Genomic DNA, 12,045 nt, shown 5'->3' on the forward strand with positions numbered 1-12,045 from the left:
AACCCGCTGCATCTTTTGACTAAATCATATGGGTTAAGGCAAGATTCTCGCAAGAGAGAGGCGAGTAGCCTATTATGGGGTATTGTTGCTTGTTAATAATCTTATTAACTGCACATCTCACTTCAGACACGTATAATAGTATCTCTGAACAGGCCAATTAGAAAATATCTTTCCTAACATTCAGCCAAGCGAATTAGGTGCTAAAAATTCTCTACATGGAAGTCAGCGCAGGTACCTGGCAACTCCAGTTTGCTGCTGTCTGCGAAGAGATTCCATGTTGCTCACCAAACAATTGCATCTCAGGGCACAATGCATGGGCACTCACCACCTGCATCCCGTGTCCATGGACATTGGTATCAAAGAACTGCCAACTCTACAGGACTCTCATGGCACCTCTCCAAAATGGAAGTTGACATCTGATTGCAGGATTCATGGCAAATAGCTTTGAAAGTGACTGCAAAGACACTGTACTCAAGAACAGGCATTCAGCTCATGGATTGGACCGTGCTGCAACTCAGAGCTGCTTGCTCGCTCATTTAGCACATACCTGCACATTCATAGAATTCCTTCCTTGCCATGCCTTTTAGCACAGTTGCATGACCAAGCAGCTTGCCTTGCCATCAGCAGCTCTTAATGAAAGGGCATTCATCTTGCTGTATGGCAGTGTGCTGCATCAATCTCACACCTGCACTATATACCAGTGTCTCACCTGGCAAGCTTACTGCATGTGCAGCAAGCAAGTAGATATGTTGCAAATTCTTAGGGGAATGGCCCATGTAGACACCTGTCAGTCAGGGGTTCCAAGACAAAAAGTCCAGCGGAGACTCCAAGCCTTGCTTAGGGGATTGGCCACTGTCAGGCATCAGTTGGGGTGTGGATAATGATCAGTCCTGTGGCTCCATTGTTGCCAGCCCACAGACAAAGGACACAGACCCTAATCCCTGGCAATCCTAATGCATTGGCTCCTTCTGTGTTGTAGACTTACTGTCTCTTAATTGCTGACCACTTCTTTCAGCACCAGCACCTTTTGCACTCAGAGGCCTTGAAAAGAATAGGAATATTTTACCACGAGGGACAATAATGTCAGTACAATCCAATATATCTTTTATTCATCTTGCTTCCGCATGCTGTAGTAGGCTGTCAACATGTGGTGACATTCTGTATAGACATGAAGTTAACTGAGCTCGAGAAAGACCCCCAAAAATGTACTGTGAAACCAATAACCTTTATACATACATGATACTTCATATATAGTATTCTGTCACTTCAAGAGTGTTTTTGTTTCCCATCATTCCCTCCTATACGTCTCAGTATTGTCCCAGGTTAGACAGCTGGGGAAGGAACCTGCTTGGTAGTGAAGCCCATTTCATTGAAGGTTTAATCAGGCAATCCCAGACCTTTTTAATTATGGATGGTGCTGATCTGCTGAGAATCTTCTTGCCAGAGGAAAGTGGAACTTCCTTGTCAATGATTGGAGAAGGGCGGGAGCATAGAGATGGAAAGTCCAGCCACCTTTGAGAGGAGACTTATATTAGGGCCTGTGTATGGTTTCTCCTCTGGCTGGATCTGTCCTAGCATGGCCTGTCTCTGTGGGAAGAAGGACCAATGGCTGAGGTGATGGAGCGCAGATGAGGGTACTGAACCCTGCTCTCCATGGGAGCAGCCAGGCTATTGCACACTTGAGGCAGCTGGGACCACATTGTGTAACATCTGGGCAAAAAGGACCATCGCCTCTCTCGTACCTGTCTGCTGCCCTTGTTTTTTCCCAGCACATTTGGATAAAGTCCCTGATTGATGACATTACAGTATCGTCTCCTGACAGGGGCTGCGCAGATGCTTCGTGTCCACCAACCCTCCAAGTGCCAGCGGCTTGGGACACTTCTTCCTCAGCCGACTTGGAGCTGATGCAATGTGGTGCTCACCAACTTCAGATTCCAAATTTTCTACACATAATATCCCCACCAGGTTTCAGGACCTGAACAGGCAGGGTGCAGGAGGCTGCACTGTTGGTGCTTCCTCTGAGGCCTCTGAATTGTCTTGATCAGAGACCTTGGAGGTGGTTTCTGACAGAGCAAGTTGTTTCTCCGCAGGGGATGTATACATCTGTTGGTACCTGTGAGACACAAGGGAGAGGAGGTATCATAGCTTTGTGGTTAGAAGTGGTGTTCAATAAAATAACCCTGACAGTGGAGTTAATATTTGATTTGATTTATTACAATCATCTGCACTGAGGTACAGTAAAAAGTGTTATCTTACAAGCTTTACAGGCAGATTGTACAGTACTGTACAGGTGTAACAGAACAGAGTGCAGGACAGAGTGTTACAGTTGCTGAGAAGGTGCAGAGAGAGATCAACAATAACATTTAAGAAGTTCATTCAAATCAGTGGGGAAGAAGCTGTTCTTAATTTGTTTGTACGTGTATTCAAACTTTTATATCTTCTGCTTGACAGAAGAAGGTGGAAGAGTGTATAACCAGGGTAGGAGGACCTTTTGATTTCATCTATACTTCCCACTGCATTGATTATGCTGGTTGCTTTCCCATTGTGAGAGCTACAGTGGAAGGAAGATACCCCAAATCATTAAGTTCCCCGGTGAAAAGGGATGAACTACTTTCTGTCCACTACTCAACCATACCCTACCTCAGATGTTCGCAACAAAGTTAAATGAAAATGGAAACTATAACTTTCTCCAGACCTAAATGAACTCGTTTTGAAAGGAGCCAATTTAACCCGCTTTCTTGACTTAACAAATAATTTTATTAATTACTAAATTCAAGGAAGATTAGTAATGTTATACACATTGATGTGCAAATTAGAAATTAGAAGTAAGACCAAAAAAACACTAAAATGATCAGTCTCTGAATTGTTCATGTAGAATGGGTTGTTGAGCATTGCAATTATTGCAGTGAAGGTTACCAGTAGCACTGACATTGATATTTGAACAGTTAATTTCAATAATCTGAGTTTTGAGGGTGGGTTGAGATTATATTTGATTCCTTTTGATCATGACTGAGTTTCAGTATACATGAGGAGAGGGAGAGTATTTTTGTTGTCCTATTTCCTATATACTGACTTGCCAGCTACTTCACATGTGGCACACAAGTGTTCCCTTTACCAGCAACACAGCAGTGACTGAGGGATAGTTCTTCAACTGTGACCTTCAAAATAAGCTAATGCATGAACCAGTAGGCATAATTACCTTAGACTATTAGCACACAGGAGAACCTCATCCTAATTGCGCACTCCATTTGACTTGAAATTGTCTTTTTCACACCAGTCCTTGTGTACTCTATAAAACAAAAACAATATAAACATGCAGTTTGTGCCTGCTGTTGAGCAGGGGGTTATCAGTCCATTACTTTCTTTGTAGTCATAAGAGATCACAGTTCAGTCTCCTGATGTGTATCTATTGCCCACGAATGGTTTGTGACATTCCAAGTGTCAGAAAGCCACTTAATTTACATTTGCTGCCATTTTTAGCATATCAACCCACCTACAGAAACACATTTTGGAATTACAAATTAAAAATGTCCATAGCACTTCATGCTTTTGACCAGTCGTAATGATAGTTGCACTCTTTCTATTTAGTCAAACAATTATGGGTTGAAATCCCAATTAAGCACAAAAATCTAGGTCAATGGGGTGCTACATTGTTGGACATCTTATCTTTTAGGACAAAATGCTATAAAAATATGGACTTCTGAAGACATTTTTTAGGGTTGACGCATTGTAAGAATTTATTGACCCCAAAGTTTTGTTAAAACATCTATCTTAAAGAATTCTACAACCTTCAATCTGCAGATGCCAGTGTGACATATATAGACTAATGAGGAGAAAGGAGAAAGAGAGCTTCTTCAAGGAAGGCATGAGAAAGAGAGCTTCTTCAAGGAAGGCATGAGAAAGAGAGCCTCCTCTATATTGGGGAGACAGGCCAGCTACTTGCGGAGCGTTTCAGAGAACACCTCTGGGACACCCGGACCAACCAACCCAACCACCCTGTAGCTCAACATTTCAATTCCCCCTCCCACTCCACCAAGGATATGCAGGTCTTTGGACTCCTCCATCGTCAGACCACAGCGAAACGACGGTTGGAGGAAAAACGCCTCATCTTCCGGCTAGGAACCCTCCAACCACAAGGGATGAACTCGGATTTCACCAGTTTCCTCATTTCCCCTCCCCCCAGCCTGTCTCAGTCAAATCCATCAAATTCAGCACCGCCTTCCTAACCTGCAATCTTCTTCCTGACCTCTCCGCCCCCACCCCAGTCTGACCTATCACCCTCACCTTGACCTCTTTCCACCTATCACATTTCCGACGCCCCTCCCCCAAGTCCCTCCTCCCTATCTTTTATCTTAGCCTGCTGGACAAACTTTCCTCATTCCTGAAGAAGGGCTAATGCCCGAAACGTCGATTCTCCTGTTCCCTAGATGCTGCCTGACCTGCTGCGTTTTTCCAGCAACACATTTCCATATATAGACTAATGCATGACAGAATTACTGTTGTTACTGAGGCAGGCCCTGTCTGCTGTCTCACATGGGGGGGGGGAAAGATGTCAAAGCATTTTCTGCAAAAAGAGCAAAGGAATACCCCATGTACTCCAGTCAATATTTCTTCCTTTACCAAGGTTGATTTTTTTTAAAAACAAAAGCTTTATCATTTGTGGATTGTTGCTGAGATGCAACAGTGTTGGACTTGGATGTAAAGCACTTTGGAGTATCTTAACAGTGTGACTGTGACTGCATTATTTATATGTTTTGTCTAATCAGGATGACCCACTTGTTTAGGCTTTGGTTTGCAGGAATTTTCTTTTGAAGTTGAGCAGCAAGAATCTCAGTCTCCAGTGATAATCTACTTTGAATCTCATTCTGCTTGGTTAGGGTCTTACATTACTGGTATACATTTCAGGTAGGGATCTTTTGTGGTGCAGTGGTGGTATCCTTACTTCTGAACCAGGAGACCCAAGTTCAAGTCCCACCTGCTTCAGAGGTGTGTAACATGCCTGAACAGGTTCGTTAGATAATATCTATACATTTCAGGTCAATAATTTTTCAATCAGAACTTAGATGCTCTCATTTACCACTAACCTTAAATTATTGAATCATTGTAGTTGTATAGATTTGTAGGCAAAGTATTTATTTTGAAACAAATTCAAGATACAGACACTCAATGTCAAAAGTAAAAAGAGTTCATTTTTTAATATAAAGACTTTGCTTGTTTTGGTGAATACAAACATTGCAGTCACTAGGGACAAATGACATTTCCACTATGTCAGATTCACAACTATATGGCTGAGAATTACTTATGTCCTGGTTCTATCATACTGCCTAAGCCAATACGCTGCAGAGTTCACATGAACAATACTGTCACCAGGAAGGCGACATAGAATCAGTTACATGAAAGAATCACCATCATGAAAGAATCACCATTTATTGGAGTTTCCTTTTAGATGTCGCTCCTAAAGGGCAACTAAAATAATTAGGGTTAGATCTCCATAAACTGGGAAAGAATCCTGTGGGCTATCATTTGGCCAAGGAACACAAGAGCTTATATGAAAACTGTTGGTTACATGTAAGTTAAACATAATGTGTATTTGGAAATGTGGTGAGAATGCTCCCCTTACTAAAGTAGTTCACTTTTGTAAACTATTCACTTATTTAAGTGTGTCTTTATTTCAGTGTGTTACATGTTTTGTTTTACCCAAACTTTATTTTTTGTCTGATTCACAATGTATGCTCTTACTTGTTTTATGCAGCTAAAGTAAAAATTAATTCAACTTGAGGAAATTTGAATTTCTCAATGAACTACATTGAACATAAAGAATATAACTGAAAAATGTGTTGCTGGAAAAGCGCAGCAGGTCACGCAGCATCCAAGGAACAGGAGAATTGACGTTTCGGGCATAAGCCCTTCTTCAGGAATGAGGAGGGTGTGCCAAGCAGGCTAAGATAAAAAGTAGGGAGGAGGAACTTGGGGGAGGGGCGTTGGGAATGCGATAGGTGGAAGGAGGTTAAGGTGAGGGTGATAGGCCAGAGAGGGGGTGGGGGCGGAGAGGTCAGGAAGAAGATTGCAGGTCAAGAAGGCGGTGTTGAGTCCGAGGGTTGGGACTGAGATAAGGTAGGGGAGGGGAAATGAGGAAGCTGGAGAAATCTGCATTCATTCTTCCGCCAAGGGCTGCTCAACTGTTAGAACTCAACTATGACAATGGAAAAATGTATTAAAAAAAAAGGAGACAGATGGATTTAAACGCATGAATGGAGTCCTCAGCATGCATCTCCTCTGAAACACTTGATGAAGAGATTTAGAGGTTGAAGTGGGTCACAATTTGTAAAATATCTCTGTTGATTTGAGTTCTAATTGTGATGTAATTTAACACTAGTGATTTTACAGACTAAGTCATAATGCTATGACATCAGCTGATGCAATTTTTGGATTTTGATTGGGTGATTAGTTGGCTGTATTTTGCATTGAAGAATCACCAATGTGAAACGAATGACTTGTATCTGGTTTACACCTATCACCTGATCCTCTTTCTGTCTTGTAGTTGGTTGACTATGACATCATAAGAACTAAAAAAGGTAAGAGAACGAACTTGCATTCATATAGAACCTTCCAAGTTCCAAAGCATTCCACAACCAATGAATTACTTCAAAAGTATAGTCACTGAAATCAGCAAATACAACAGCCAAGTTATTCACAGCAAGGTCTCACAAACATACATGAACTTATCCAAATGTCTTTTAAATGTTGTAACTACACCTGCATCTACGACTTGTAATAGACGACTAACTGAATTACACTCCGATCTAAAGTCTTCCAAGGTGTCAGCAGCAGTTTGGGTATAAAACAATTGAAGTCAACTGCACATTACCTACAAATACAGGGAGCTTTGGAGAGACACTCAAAGCCATGATTAAGGCATCCTGTCACGAATACGCACAGGATTGGGACAAATGATTGGAATTCTTACTACTTCTATTAGAGGTTCCTCAAATGAATCTACTGAGTTCAATTCATTTGAATTACTCTATAGCTATGGTATTAGATGTCCACTAAAACTAATTTAAGGAAACGTAAGACAAAATGACCAATTTCGATGTTAGGTAAGATGTCCATGTTTCTAGAAAGACTCACAGGAGCATGTAAAGCAGCACTAGAGCAGTTACATTTTTTAATAGCGGAAAATTAAAGAATAAGCAGACAAACATTCTACAATTAGTACATTTCAAATAGGAGATAAAGTATTTGCATTACTGTCTTTGAAAGTTGAAGGTCTGAAAGTAAGATTCAGTCTAAGATGTGAAGTGAGGTGGGGGGGAACATGGCCCAAACTGGCAGGTCTCCATTCTGTCTCAGGACCTGTAGTTCTCACTGTGAATCTGCTGTTCGGTAAGATTTTTAAAAAATTTCGCCGATTAACTGTCACTTATTCTGAAATTCGAAAAATTCCGAACTCCGAAAACCAGCTGGTCCTGAGCGGTTCAGATAAAAGATTGTGTACCTATACTAGAAAATCATTTGACTAAACCTAGCCAAAGCAGGTCAAGTTCACCAGTAATTTTATGCCTCATTGGGGTTGCACACTTGAGATCAAGGTCCACTGTTCCTGAAGTTGTCATAAAAGTTAAAGATTTTAAAAAGTATGGAGAATTTCTCAATTTTCCTGTCGTTTAGTTCCAGGTTGGCAGAAAGTACGGGTCAGGTTTCTGTACTCAACGAGATGTGCTATTTTATTCAAATAATTTTTCAAATGTAATTAAAATATATTTATGAACCCCGTTTTCAACTTCCCCTATTTAATTTCCCCTATACAAATACAGGTGGATAAAGATAAAAAGCACATGGTGTTATGGGCAGAGGAAAAGATTGAGAAAGCAGTTCAATGGAACCAGTTCACAGGGGTCACTGAAATGTTCATTTTAGCTTGTTCAGGACATTTTTTTTAATCTTCCTTCTCCAGGTACTTTTACTTGTTTGCAGGAGGCATAGGTGGCTGGTTTATTCATTTGTAAAGAGGTCACAGCTACACCACCTTCGGGTTTGAAATAGTTTTTACTGAAGAGAAAAAAGAAATTGATGTGTGACTAAGTTTGGTCAGTGTTTCCAATCTTTAAGGTGAATGTTAGGCACTTAATTTGCATAGAAGACTAGAATTTTTTTGCTCTCTTTTTCTGAGAAATATCTTGTTAGAATAAAAACAGACTTGCTTTGAATATTTAAGAGTAACCATTAGTTTTGAGTTATGGAATGGCAGATCAGAAGGATCAAGTGGAGTGTACATTCTGCAGTAGTCTCAAGAGTCTATTGTATTGGCTAATTCGTGTTCCATTTTTGAAACTGGTGAGGCAACAGTTCCTCAGGGCAGTGCAGCTACAGCCAAGTTCATGGCGCTACAGACAACTCAGCTGCAGGTGGGAGGAGGAAAAGCAATAGATCAATTGTGATAAATTAATTCTTAGGCAGGGAATCAAACAGGCATTTCTGTGGCAGTAAACATGACTCCAGGATACTGTATTGCCTCCACAGTGTCAGAATCAAGAATGCCAATGCAGCTGCAGGACATCCAGCGGTAGGAGGGTGGTCAGCTGGAAATAATGTTTTGAGATGCGTCAATAGAGATGCAGTGGCAGTCATATGCAGAGAATGCCAGAAAGAAAAATTCCAAATAGAATTAACTAAAACAAAAATGTAACAATGTAAACTTCACAACTTTAATAAATTTAGGGCGGCACGGTGGCACAGTGGTTAGCACAGCGCCAGAGACCTGGGTTCAATTCCCACCTCAGGCAACTTGGAGTTTGCACATTCTCCCTGTGTCTGCATGGGTTTCCTCTGCGTGCTCCGGTTTCCTCCCAAAGTCCAAAAATGTGCAGGTTAGGTGAATTGGCCATGCTAAATTGCCCATAGTGTTAGGTGAAGGGGTAAATGTAGGGGAATGGGTCAGGGTGGGTTGCTCTTCGGAGGTTCAGTGTGAACTTGTTGGGCCGAAGGGCCTGTTTCCACATGGTAAGTAATCTAATCTAAACTTTGTGGATTGGAAGATTCAGTAATATATCTTGTTTGGAATAAACTATTTCTTGAGATGGAAAGAACAATGAGAAATTATTAGAAAAGGAGTTACAGTAACATCGGATTAACCATCGCTGGGAAGGAGATACGGAAACACCAAAAACAAGATGCCTCATGGAAGAGAGGAGATAAGATTTATTTGATAATCTGCTGCTTCAAGACAAATAGGCAATTAAGACCTGCCTATGAAATAACATTCTTAAGTAAAAGGGTTAATTGCAGGACAAGCAGAGTTTTAAACAGACAACTAACCCCGAATGTAACAAGGAACAAAGAAGCTCCTTCTGGTGAGAAGGCAAGCAACCGACTTGAAGTCTCCAAAAGTATAATCAATGGTGGGGATGAAAGACTCTATTGAATCATCAATAATGACACACCACAAACTTGAAAGAAAGAAAATGGTATTAGAATCCAACACCATAACAACTCAAAAGAACTTCAAATAACCAACACTGCACAAGGATCGAGCCACAGACATTTCCAGAGACTGAAACCCTAGCTGAAAATGTGTTGCTGGAGAAGCGCAGCAGGCCAGGCAGCATCCAGGGAACAGGAGAATCGACGTTTCGGGCATTTTGGTTGCTACATATAAGAAAGCTTAAATTATTGTTTCAGTACTTGATTGTCTCTGTCTCTGAGATTTCCTAATGAGTAGCCAAAATAAAGGTAACGTGTAGTGATTTTCCCACAATAAAAGTTTAGGTGCTATTGGTCTTAAAGAAAAGTATAGAATGGCGCGAAGTTGGGCAACAAGGCAGAAAATGTAACAGCATAAGCTTTTTGTCATTTGTTGCTGATTCTTAATAAGCAGGGAAATTTAACAGGACAAGCGAAAGCTAACTAGAGGCATAAGAACAGATGACAGTTTTTATATCTATTTCTAAAAGAAGCATTAGTGAAGTGAGCAGTGGTCCTGTTGAAAGCAAATCTGAGGAATTAATAATGATGAGGTCAGAGTGACAGCTCTTGATATCAAGGCCACATTTGACAGAGTGTGGTACGAAAAAGCCCTATCTTAACAGGAATCAATGGTAATCGGGGACAAGCTCTTCACTGGTTGAGGTTCTACCTGACACATAGGAAGATGGTTGCAGCTTTTGGAGGTGCATCAGCTCAGCTCAGCTCCAGGACATCTCTGCAGGAGCTCCTCAGGCTAGTGTTCTAGTCTCAACCATCTTCAGCTGCTTCATAGATGACTTACTCTCTATCATAAGGTCAGAACTGGGGATGATTATCAATAATTGCACAATGTTCCAAACCACTTGCAACTTCTCAGATATTGAAGCAGTCCATGTTCAAATGCAACATGATGTGGACAATATCTATGCTTGGGCTGACAAGTGGCAAGTAACCCTCATGGCCGGGCACCATCTTCAATAAAAGACAATCTAATCACTGTTTCTTGACATTCAATGGTGTTACCATCACTGAGTTCCCTGACTATGAACATCTTTGGAGTTACCATTGACCAGAAACTCAGCTGGAGGAGAAAGTGAGGTCTGCAGATGCTGGAGATCAAAGTTGAAACTTTATTGCTGGAACAGCACAGCAGGTCAGGCAGCATCCAGGGAACAGGAGATACGACGTTTCGGGCACAGGCCCTTCTTCAGGAATGAGCAGAGAGTGTTCAGCAGGAGAAGATAAAAGGTAGGGAGGAGGGACTTGGAGGAGGGGCATTGGAAATGTGATAGGTGGAAAGAGGTCAAGGTGAGGGTGATAGGTCGGAGTAGGATGGAGGCGGAGAGGTCAAGAAGAAGACTGCAGGTCAGGAAGGCGGTGCCGGGCTGGAGGGATCCGGCTGAGACAAGGTGGGGGGAGGGGGGATGAAGAAACTGGTGAAGTCCAAGTTCATCCCCTGCGGTTGGAGGGTTCCCAGTCGGAAGATAAGACGCTCCTCCTCCGACCGTCGGGTTGTTGTGGTTTGGCGGTGGATGAGTCCAATGACCTGCATATCCTCGGTGGAGTGGGAGGGGGAGTTGAAATGCTGTGCTACAGGTTGGTTGGGTTGGTTCGTCCGGGTGGCCCAGAGGTGCTCTCTGAATCGCTCCGCAAGTAGGCGGCCTGTCTCCCCAATATAGAGGAGGCCACACCGGCTGCAGCGGATGCAGTAGATGATGTGGGTGGAGGTGCAGGTGAATCTGTGGCGGATATGGAAGTTTCCTTTGGGGCCTTGGAGAGAAGTGAGGGGGGAGGTGTGGGCGCAAGTGTTGCACCTCCTGCGGTTGCAAGAGAAGGTGCCGGGAGTGAAGGTTGGGTCGGTGGGGGGTGTGGATCTGACAAGGGAGTCGCGGAGAAACTCAGCTGGACTTGTCACATAAACACAATGGCTAAAAGGACAGTGCAGAGGCTAGGAATACTGCAGTGAGCAGCTCACCTCCTGACTCCCCAAACTCTCCCCATCATCTGCAAAGCACAAGTCAAGAATGTGATGGAATACTCCCCACTTACCTGGATGAGTGTGCAGCAGCATCAGCACTCAAGAAGCCTAACACCATCCAGGACAAAGCAGTCTGCTTCATTGACATTACGTCTACAAGCATAAACTTCTTCCATCACTGATGATCAGTAGCAGCAGCAGTGTGTAGTATCTGAGATGCACATTGCAGAAATTCAGCAAAGATCCTTAGACAGCACCTTCCAAACCCACAACCATTGTCATCTATAAGGACAAGGGCAGCAGATACATGGGAACACCAGCACCTGTAAGTTCACCTCTAAACCACTCACCATCCTGACTTAGAAATATATTGGGTCAAATTCTTGGAATTCCCAACCTAATAGCATTATGGGTCTACCCAAAGCACAATCACTGCAACAAGAAGGCAGTTCACCATCATCCTCTCAAGGCCACATAGGTACAGGTAATAAATGCTGACCAGCCAGCAATGGACAAGTACCATGGGAGAATAAATAAAACTTAAGGAGATGGCAGATGAACTAAATAGATGTTTTCCATTGACCTTCCACTGTAGAGGATAC

General features: G+C 42.4%; 1 long non-coding RNA gene across 1 annotated transcript in view; it reads right to left on the reverse strand.

Moving 5' to 3' along the window:
* Nucleotides 1-243: 243 nt before the first annotated feature.
* LOC122562542 (uncharacterized) overlaps nt 244-12,045 on the reverse strand; it is a 49,642-nt gene continuing 37,840 nt past the window's right edge. Inside the window, exons 3-4 of the long non-coding RNA XR_015761237.1 lie at nt 3,200-3,289; nt 244-2,113 (exon numbers count right to left, since the gene is read on the reverse strand). This is a non-coding gene — a long non-coding RNA (uncharacterized LOC122562542). The remainder of the gene's footprint in view (nt 2,114-3,199; nt 3,290-12,045) is intronic.

Source organism: Chiloscyllium plagiosum, unplaced genomic scaffold, assembly GCF_037043375.1.
Source record: "Chiloscyllium plagiosum isolate Xiang-an unplaced genomic scaffold, Cpla_swu_hap1 HiC_scaffold_24, whole genome shotgun sequence".
NCBI classification, from domain to species: Eukaryota; Metazoa; Chordata; class Chondrichthyes; order Orectolobiformes; family Hemiscylliidae; genus Chiloscyllium; species Chiloscyllium plagiosum.